Below are 9,692 nucleotides of genomic sequence, written 5' to 3' on the forward strand. Positions count from 1 at the left end.
GCAGAGACATTACTTTGCCAACAAACGTTCGTCTAGTCAAGGCTATGGTTTTTCCAGTGGTCGTGTATGGATGTGAGAGTTGGACTGTGAAGAAGGCTGAGCGCCGAAAAATTGATGTTTTTGAAGTGTGGTGTTGGAGAAGACTCTTGAGAGTCCCTTGGACTGCAAGGAGATCCAACCAGTCCATTCTGAAGGAGATCAGCCCTGGGATTTCTTTGGAAGGAATGATGCTGAAGCTGAAACTCCAGTCCTTTGGCCACCTCATGCGAAGAGTTGACTCATTGGAAAAGACTCTGATGCTGGGAGGGATTGGGGGCAAGAGGAGAAGTGGACGACACAGGCTGAGATGGCTGGATGGCATCACTGACTCGATGGACGTGAGTCTGAGTGAACTCCAGGAGTTGGTGATGGACAGGGAGGCCTGGGGTGCTGCGATTCATGGGGTCGCAAAGAGTCGGACACGACTGAGCGACTGATCTGATCTTAGTTGTGATGAATGACTGAAGCATATGTACACAATTTACTGACAAGGTCAAATTAATAATTCCTTCCCCAATAAGATATCTGTAGGATGCCAGATTTTCTTCATCCAAAGTTCAACCAAAAAAAAAAAGCAAAATACTGCAACAAACCGAATCATGAGCAGATATGACAATCGAGCTATCTTCTATTGTCAGACATTAAGGAGTTTTACAAAAGTGTAAAATAGTAGCACTCTTTCACTAATTGGTGTTTTGGAAAATAACTGTTTTTCATAAAACATGTCATTTCTGCTAAAATGCATAAATTTTTATTTTTAAACAGATTAAGTATTTTTAAAATTTCTAATACAGCAAACATCAGTAAATATAACTAAACAGATAAGCAAAATCTTTACAGAGTCCTCAATAATTAAAGAGTATAAAGGAGTCCTAAGACCCAAGATCTGCTGATCTAAATAAAACCTTGCCAAATCATTTGCTGGCAGTTCACACACTTGAGTCATTCACCATCTAGGAAGAGAAGTGGAGCATGAAAGAAGATACACATATATTATATCACCAGTGATGAATACTATAATACAGGCATGCTTCCAAAACACTAAACTGGGGAAAGCTACTTTCAAAGATTTAATTCAAGCAGGTTCTGAGAGATGGGTAAGCCTGACTAAAGGCAAGTATTCCAGACAAAGGCCTGTTTGAAGTGGAATAGGGAGATGCGAGAACCGGGATGTGTCTGGGGAGCAGGTCGATGGGGCCTGGGCACAGGACAATGGCCAAAGAGTGACGAATGCGCAGGTGAAAAGTGGGCCAAGAGATCAGTCCACAAAGAGTGTCAAATCCCACAATAAACGTCTGGACTTGCCAATGTATTAAAGCAGTAAACAGGGACTCTCACTGAGGAAGAGATCATTACAGTCAGATGTCTACTCTGAAAGAGAACTCTAAAGGCAATGCACAGGGCAGCCCATACGCCGAGGGTAAAGGCCAAATGCAGGGAGCCGTGCAGGAGAGCAGGCGTGAGGCTGCACCTGGTCCTGGGCAGGAAAGCGATGGCCGACCTTCACAGAGTGTGAGGAGTGACGTGAGCAAAGGTGAGTGAAGTTCTGAGCGTGAACCACTAGCTTAAGGAGGGGATCGTAAGGAAAACGGGGGAAAAGCAGCTTCTGCCTGGAGGCGGTCTGGGAGGAAATACGTGAAATGGGAAGGTGTCTGTGAAGACGATACGTTCAGGGATGATTTCTATAGTTCATGAAGATGTCTGTGGAGCATCAGTTTGGAAACGTGCTCAAGATAACACAGAAAGCAATCTGAGAGGAAAGCGGCATGAAATGAGAGCTGATATAATTATCAAAAATAAGAACAGCGCAAGTAGAGCAAAGTGCCAAGCACAGGATTTTATGAGACATGAACAGTAAAGGCATGGGCGGAGAAAATCAAGCAGCAAAAACTAGACCAAAAACGTTGGAGATCTGGGAGAGTGCAAGAGCATAGGCGCTGAGAAGGAAGAGTTCAAGGAAGACTTAGCAGCAGCAGCAGCTGAAAGAGGTTGGAAAAGAAGAACAATCTAAATGAGGCCACTGGATCTATTAACTAGGAGGTTACAGAGCAGTCTCTGTTGAGTGTTCAGGGAGAGAACACAGATTACAATGGAACTGGGTTCACGGCCTCATTAACAAGGTATTAGGTACAGGAAATAAATATTTTACTAAGGACTGCATGAAACTGTGTATTCCAAACCAACAGTCTGTCCGCTTTTCAACCATAACAACTGTTTCATAAACTCTCACTCTAAACTTTATCTGTTATTTTTAGAGGATGTATTTCAGATTCATGCAAAACACTTACTTTGGCATTTAAACAGAACACTAACATTTACCTAATAAATTTTTATGACACAAAAAGAATTTACTGTTGTGCTATATATTTAACCTCAACCTACTGCTTAAAAGAACATTATTCTTCGTCTAGATAAGCCTACTAAAGTACATTTTAGTACAAATACAACAAACAGCACTTAATAAACCCATTTTTTCAATCCCTTTTTATTAACAGTATCAAGCACAGTATGAAGTCAAACTCAATTTAGGCATATTCATATGAAATGTGTGTTTAGCCGGGTCTGTGTTTATACAAAGGTCATATGTGAAAGACCCAGACTTATTAGTATAATCTAGAAAACAATCATTTGTTTTACAAAACGATTCTTCCCTTTACAAAAGAAGTCACTTATTGGGATCCTTTAAACAAGCAGCTTTCCAAGGATAACAAAAAATTACAATTTAGTTATTTAACTTATACAAAACTTGACAGCAATACATTTGTTTAAAGCAGACTAATAAGGTAAGTGAAAGGGGTAGTGGTTAAGGAATTTAAAACGTCATCTAGAATGGTTTAGCCACTACATGCCCACAAGGTCTCCCCGGTCATCAGTCCGAGAGGCCGCGGCCCTGTGAACAACAGGAATTAGTGGGCAAGGACACCAGAGCGCATCGCAGAGGACCTATCCGCCCTGGACGAGAAACCACGCCGCTGCTGCCTAAGGGTCAGGATGTTATCACCCTCGTTTAGACAGAGAAGGACACAGTGGCTTAATCCTCAAAGCTTCAAGTCTTTAAAAGAACACACAAAAGAGGAAACTAACATTCTAAACGGGACAGAGGCTCGGATCCAGACCCCCTGAAGACGCCTTCAGCCCTGCCCCCACTACAGGGTCACCTAGGCAAGTTGCTAGACCTCGGTTTTCTCAGCTACAAAAGGAGGTGAGAAGAGCCACCTCACAAGGCCCACATTAGAATTAATGAGGAAAGGACTATAGGGCTCGCAAAGTGGGGGCACGTCACTGGCCCTCAGGAGCTACCAGAACTGTACTCTTGGAGAGTCATTCTGGGCCCACTCCTTCAATCATCATCATGAGACACTGCTGTCTTTGACTGCTCAAGCATGCGCAAGTACTCAGGTGTCTGTAGGGCCCGAAAATAGTCTAGGTCAATGTTGTTGCCAAACAGCGGGTGGCAGAGAATAGGACCAAAGTGCATGAGATTCTGGGCCAGTTCCAGAGGCACACTGTTAATAAACAGCCCACTTTCTGACACACTGACATTCCACGCAGCTGTCAAGCTATCTCCATTTATGCTAATAACTCGTGAAAATCATCATAGCAAACAACTGGTTTATAAATTCCTAATTTACGCTGCACACCCACCCCCCTTTCAAAAGCAAACTCATCAGTCAAACTCATCAGTAGAATCTATCTCTATAAAATACAAAATTCTGACTCAGATTTTATTCTCTGACTTACTGGGTTGGCCAAAAAACCCATCTGAAGTGAATCTGGTCATATGCTCAAATTCATTCAATTCTCTTCCTCCCCTCCCCCTCGCCACCACATCCGATACAAAATCTTTCTTCTCTGTCCATGGAAATTTCCCAGGCAACAAAACTGGAACAAGTTGCCATTTCCTCCTCCAGGGGATCTTCCCGATCCAGGAACCAAACTGGAGTCTCCTGCCTCTCCTGCACTGACAGGCAGATTCTTCAGGACTAGCACCCCTGGAAATCTCCAAACTAATACAAACTTCCTCATTAGCAGGTGGATACAAAACAACTATTTTTACACTTTAAAATAGTTTTCTCCATCATCTGGACAGCCAACACAAGTCACAGTTCTGTTTGCAGCCTCAAGCACAACAGATACATAAATCATCTTGCTCTTCTCATCTTCAACTCAATAATGACAGCCCAGAAACACAGAGAAAGTAATTCATTCCCTCGCAACACACACACACATGCATACTTTGTTCTTCCCCAAAATACCAAAAGGATAACAGACAGCAAATCATGCCCACAAACCAAAACACAGCTGTTTCATCTAATTTTAGAAAAAAAATAACAAGGAAAGGGAGAAAAGTTCTCTCTGGAATAACTCAATCCTCAAATCAAGGAAATTCAAAGAGCATAACAAGGAAAAGCCAACAGCCTCGATCCTTTCCTGCGGGATACTAATTCTATCAGCATCAAATCAAAATAAACAATATGCTTTCAGAAGATTTCACAAAAGTTTGAACTCGTTCCTTTCAGAAAAAGGCTCACTTACAGGAAAAAAAAAATCTAAATATATGATTTTCAAGCACAGGTGTGATTTAGTTTACTCCAAACCTGTTTATTTTTTCCACCATACTCTTTTAAAGACAAGCTGAGAAACTTATTTGTTCCCTTTCCAAACCCCCCCTCCCAGTTTTAACATTTACATAGACGTATCATTTATTTGTATGTTAAAGTTTCATACCTAGGTGTTGGTTACTGCTTAATTTGGTCTTTTTTTGGAAGCTGTGAATAAGACCCAGTCTAGCTGCTGCTTAATCTGAATAAAATCTTGGACTCTTTCCCCTGGAACCCGTAAGAGGGGAAATGTAAATTATTCTAATTGCCTTGTCTCGAGTAATGCTCATAAACTAGCGATCTTCACGCCATCTCTTCAAGGCGAGAAATCTTTTTCTTTAGTAATCTTCAGGAATCTATCCAAAGTGAAGAACAGAGGTTTAAACTTTTAGCCACAATTCAGATTAACTAGGTAAAGTTGGCATTAGCAGAAGGCAGCTGTATAACAGTACACTGTGACAGATTCATACAGAAATTTAATGTGTCTTTAAAAGGACTTGGGGAAGAAGAACAATTATTTCATAATAGTCCTACTTCTATGAACTGTATTCTGGTGTTCCTGCTATCAGTCCAAGTGAATAAATTCCAGAAGGCAAAGGACTTATCTTACCAAAATATTTTAAGCTTAATCAGTAAAAGATTTTTTTTTTAATGAAAAACATTCATTCTATCAAACCAAGACTACCCAATGAAGAAAATTTCAGAAAGACTTACTAAGGCATAACAACACATGAATTAAAGTGCTATATGTTAACCTGCCTAGATTATGTTTTTCATCGGGCTATATGGATCATTAAATTTCCTAATTGTTTGATTAAATGAGGAAGTATTTTCTAAAAGCATGTAAAAGACAGGTAGTCTCAAGTACTTTGCAGACGCATCACAAAACTAGAAATTATTTAAAATGCACCAAGGCAATGCAACAGAATCCCAAAGTTTCCAATTGATGCCTGAGTCATTCCACTGCACCCCCTTCCCTCTTCTGCTCCACTCCTGCCCAAGGCTCCCTACTCAGAGCCATGCTAACTGGTCTCCCCAGCTGCCTGATAACAGAAGCCACTGGCCAAGACCCAGAAGACAGAGGATGCCGAGAGCCCCGGGAATGTCCCTGCTCCCTGCCTTGAAGCCTGGGCTCCCACCTGCCCTTCTCCTCCTCCTCGAGGCCAGCTCTCTACTCCCAGGATCTCTGGAGAACTGAGGGCTTCTCACCACTGCTATCCCCTGGGTACCTCCCCACTCCATGTTTGCTTCTAAGCCCTGCAGTCTCTTCGCTGGCACCATCCAGGATGGAATCTCTTCCTGCTGGGACCTCACCTGCTGTGGCTAATAAGCCCAAGAGTGGTTATTCAGAAACAGTGCATTATCTAAAGAAATCCAGCTAAAAAGTTTAAAAAGGTCTTAAGATTTAAATGAGGATTATTTATATAATACTGCTGTGTGTGTGTGTGTGTGTGTGTGTGTGTGTGTGTGTGTACACACATGTGCGCTCAGTCGTGTCTGACTCTTTGTGGCCCCAAGGACTGTAGCCCACCAGCCTCCTCTGTCCATGGGATTCCCCAGGCAAGAAGACTGGAGTGGGTTGCCATTTCCTTCTCCAGGGGATCTTCCCGATCCAGGGACTGAACCCGAGTATTTTATGGCTCCTGCACTGGCAGGTGGATTCTCTACCACCAGCTCCATCTGGGAAGCTCCACTACTATTCGTATAGTCATTTAAAAATTAAACATGACCAGCTCCCTTCCAAATGAAACTGGTTAATAAGCTGAAAATACTCTCTACAATTAACGTGTGAAATTTAACACTGCATTGTCCTCTCAAGATAAATGCTGTGAGCTCCAAATAAGCTTAAATGAAAAAAACAATCAATGGAGAGATTCTGGTAACCGATATTTCACTTCCTTCTACCACATGCTGCCTGGTTAATCCAAGCAATGTTTTGGTGTTATTGCCAACACCCTCCCAAAGCAGAGGATGAAGAAAAGGTGTCAACCAGTGGTTCTCAAATTTTGGTGCACAAATAAATCAACTGAAAAGCTTATTAAAATGCCATTGCTCACATCCCACCCACACCTCTCTGACGTGTTTTTACTAGTTCCCCAGATAATTGTGGTGTGCACCTGTTTTAAGTACTACTTAAAACAGGTCAACCCTTCAAGATTTCACCTGAATCTCCAATACATAGCTTGTTTTTCCTTTTGGATGAACATTCCACGTTAAACATGGGGAAAACCCCAACTCGGTAACAATAATACTGTACCCTAGCTATGTGCTTTCGCTATGTTAGTGTCTAATCCAGTCCTCATGAGAACCACACCAGCTAGGTAATACTGTAGCCTCCATCTGACAAACTGAAGCCCAGAGAAGCGAAGCCATGTGACCCTGGTAACAAGAAGCAAAACCGGGATGCCCTCCCCTCTGCCTGCCTTCCCACTTTGGGGCTGGATAAGCAAGCCCTTTTCACAAATGCAACTCTGGAGCCTGGGGGCTGGAATGAAGCGGGTCAGGGGTCAACAGTAAGGCAAACAACAACAACAACAAAAACCCACCCTGTCCCTGCTGCTGCTGCTGCTAAGTCGCTTCAGTCGTGTCTGACTGTGCGACCCCATAGACGGCAGCCCACCCTGCCTCCCCCAACTCCCCCCACTCGCCCAACAAGCTCTCCTGACCCTCCGCGCCCACCCCTCACTCACCAAGCCCTTCCCCCTGCGCGCCGTGCCATGACTTGTGGGCGGCACGACGCAAGTCTGTCGACTCTCGCCATGTGAGCAGCTGCGACCACACACTGAGGACGGCAAGGGGTTCAGTCCCAGCTTCTCCCAGTACTGGCTGGGAGCTCGAGCCAGTTTAACACGCCTGTGTCTCTGTTTCCCAAGACACAAGTCACAATGCCAAGGGCACTGAAGCAACCCAGTGATTAACTGAGCTAAGGTACACACAGCACTCGTCTGACAGTACCTACACACGGCAAGCGCTCAATAAACAATAGCTGCCATTAAAATTATACTTTGCCAACCCACTCTTCTCCCTTTACTTTTCTCTCAGCCTTGTTTCCTGAAACTGTGAAAAAAGGTGGAACATATTAGTATTTATCAAAGTCAACTGGTAACAGGGCTGTGACTCAGGGGACTGAAGGCCAGGAATAGAATATTTTAGAGCAAATGAGGCTTTCAGTAGCCCTCAAATTGCACCACTTTGACAAGTTATTTCCCAACTTTAGGGTCAGCCCTGTTAATCACATACTAGAATGAAGAGTCTATAATTAACTTAATTCAAAACAACAATAAAATGTCACTCAGTACGAGGACTTGGTTTTAATTTATCACCTTATCGACACTTAGAACCATGCCTCCACGTGATAGACACTCAAATATTTGTGGAATGAATGAAGGCATATACATACCAACACAGTCACACCTGACAGCTCATTAGTAAGTCTTTACAAAAGCAAGATAACCATCAGATCAGTACCAATGTGCCAAGTCATAAAATTTATTTTCAAAATTTCCCCAAAATACTTTTCTCCTTTTTTAAAACTAATTGCAGTTTTCTCTTAAACACTCTACAACTAGATAACTACCAACATGACTCCATTAATCTACTGAAAATGTTAAAATGTTAGAGTAGTTCCATAATAATGCATCATGCTCGTCTTCCACCTTACATTTTTTAAAAAAAAAGGAAGAAAAAGGAAAAACAATGTGTAAGTACATATTTAATAATTATCACTTTAGTGACCCCGATTATTCAGAATTTTCTGACCCATCTGACTTAAATCCATAAAATGAAATAAGTCACTGCTGAGAGGCTGATGAGAAGAACTGACTCATTGGAAAAGACCCTGATGCTGGGAAAGACTGAAGGCAGGGGGGAAGGGGACGACAGAGGATGAGATGGTTGGATGTTATCACAGACTTGATGGACATGAGTTTGAGGAAATTCACCAGGGAGTTGGCGATGGACAGGGAAGCCTGGAGTGCTGCAGTCCATGGGGTCGAAAGAGTCCGACACGACTGAGCGACTGAACTGACTGACTGAAAGGTTAACCCCAACTAACACCTAAGAGCTAAGAGACCTGGAGGAGGGCGGATCTATGGGAATATGAGGGCAGAAAGTCCAATTCTCAGGGGTGCTCCTAAGCAGCCTCCCATGCGGCCTTGAACAAAGCACTGCAGTGGCCATTAGGTTTGTTCAGGTTTTCCCATAAGATGCTAGGAAACACCAGAATGAACGTTTTGGCCAACCCAATACTTTTTTTTTTTTTTGGTCTCCATTTTCTCATCTGCAGATTAGGAATAAACTTACCACATCTACTTAATCAAGTTTCTCTAGGACCAAATGTACATAAACGAATTCCAAAACGGGAAAGCACCCCACGTGTAAGGTGTTCACTTCTGACGTAAGCGTCTTCAGGTTTTAAGTGGATGCTTCTGATTATCTTTCTTTTCACATCTGTGCCACGCTTTCTGTACCCTAAATCCAAAGATCTGCCAGGACAGGGAAGAACCAGTGCCCACTAACAACTGTATTTAGACACAATGGACCCTCAATAAATACTGGTTGGAAAAGGTGCTGATCCATAAAGCACCTTTAGAATAGAAGTATTTTAAATCTGCGATATCGAATACCTTACCTGTACAGGTTAAGCGGCAGGTTACCTTCAAATAAAAGAACAAGTGACATAAGGTACATGAGCGATGCCTGTGGTTCTGCGGGAGCACCGCCTGGCTTTGTGCACATCACTCGGCAGGCATGTGATTATCACCTGAGGAATGTGCCTAGGTATTTTGGTTTCACTGGAGGCCTGCTTTGTGAATAGAAAAGGCCTTCCCCCTCTCTCTGACACTAGCAAGGTTTCTAGCCGGATCTGTTCTTCCGGTTTGACTTCCCACGCTTCAGTACTCACAAGGAGAACTCTTGCAGACTTGTGGTCATTTCTCAAACCACTGTATCATTCTTCAGTTCAGTTCAGTTCAGTCGCTCAGTCGTGTCTGACTCTTTGTGACCCCATGAATCGCAGCACGCCAGGCCTCCCTGTCCATCACTGACTCCCAG

At 43.0% G+C, this 9,692-nt stretch overlaps 1 protein-coding gene across 1 annotated transcript in view; it reads right to left on the reverse strand.

Annotated features, from left to right (window-relative positions):
- Nucleotides 1-8,475, reverse strand: part of MYO6 (myosin VI) — a 158,144-nt gene extending 149,669 nt beyond the window's left edge. Inside the window, exon 1 of the mRNA XM_010855252.1 lies at nucleotides 7,331-8,475. The gene's annotated coding sequence lies outside the window, so the exon portion shown is untranslated. The remainder of the gene's footprint in view (nucleotides 1-7,330) is intronic.
- Nucleotides 8,476-9,692: the final 1,217 nt, after the last annotated feature.

This window comes from Bison bison, unplaced genomic scaffold (genome assembly GCF_000754665.1).
Source record: "Bison bison bison isolate TAMUID 2011002044 unplaced genomic scaffold, Bison_UMD1.0 scf7180017864362, whole genome shotgun sequence".
NCBI classification, from domain to species: Eukaryota; Metazoa; Chordata; class Mammalia; order Artiodactyla; family Bovidae; genus Bison; species Bison bison.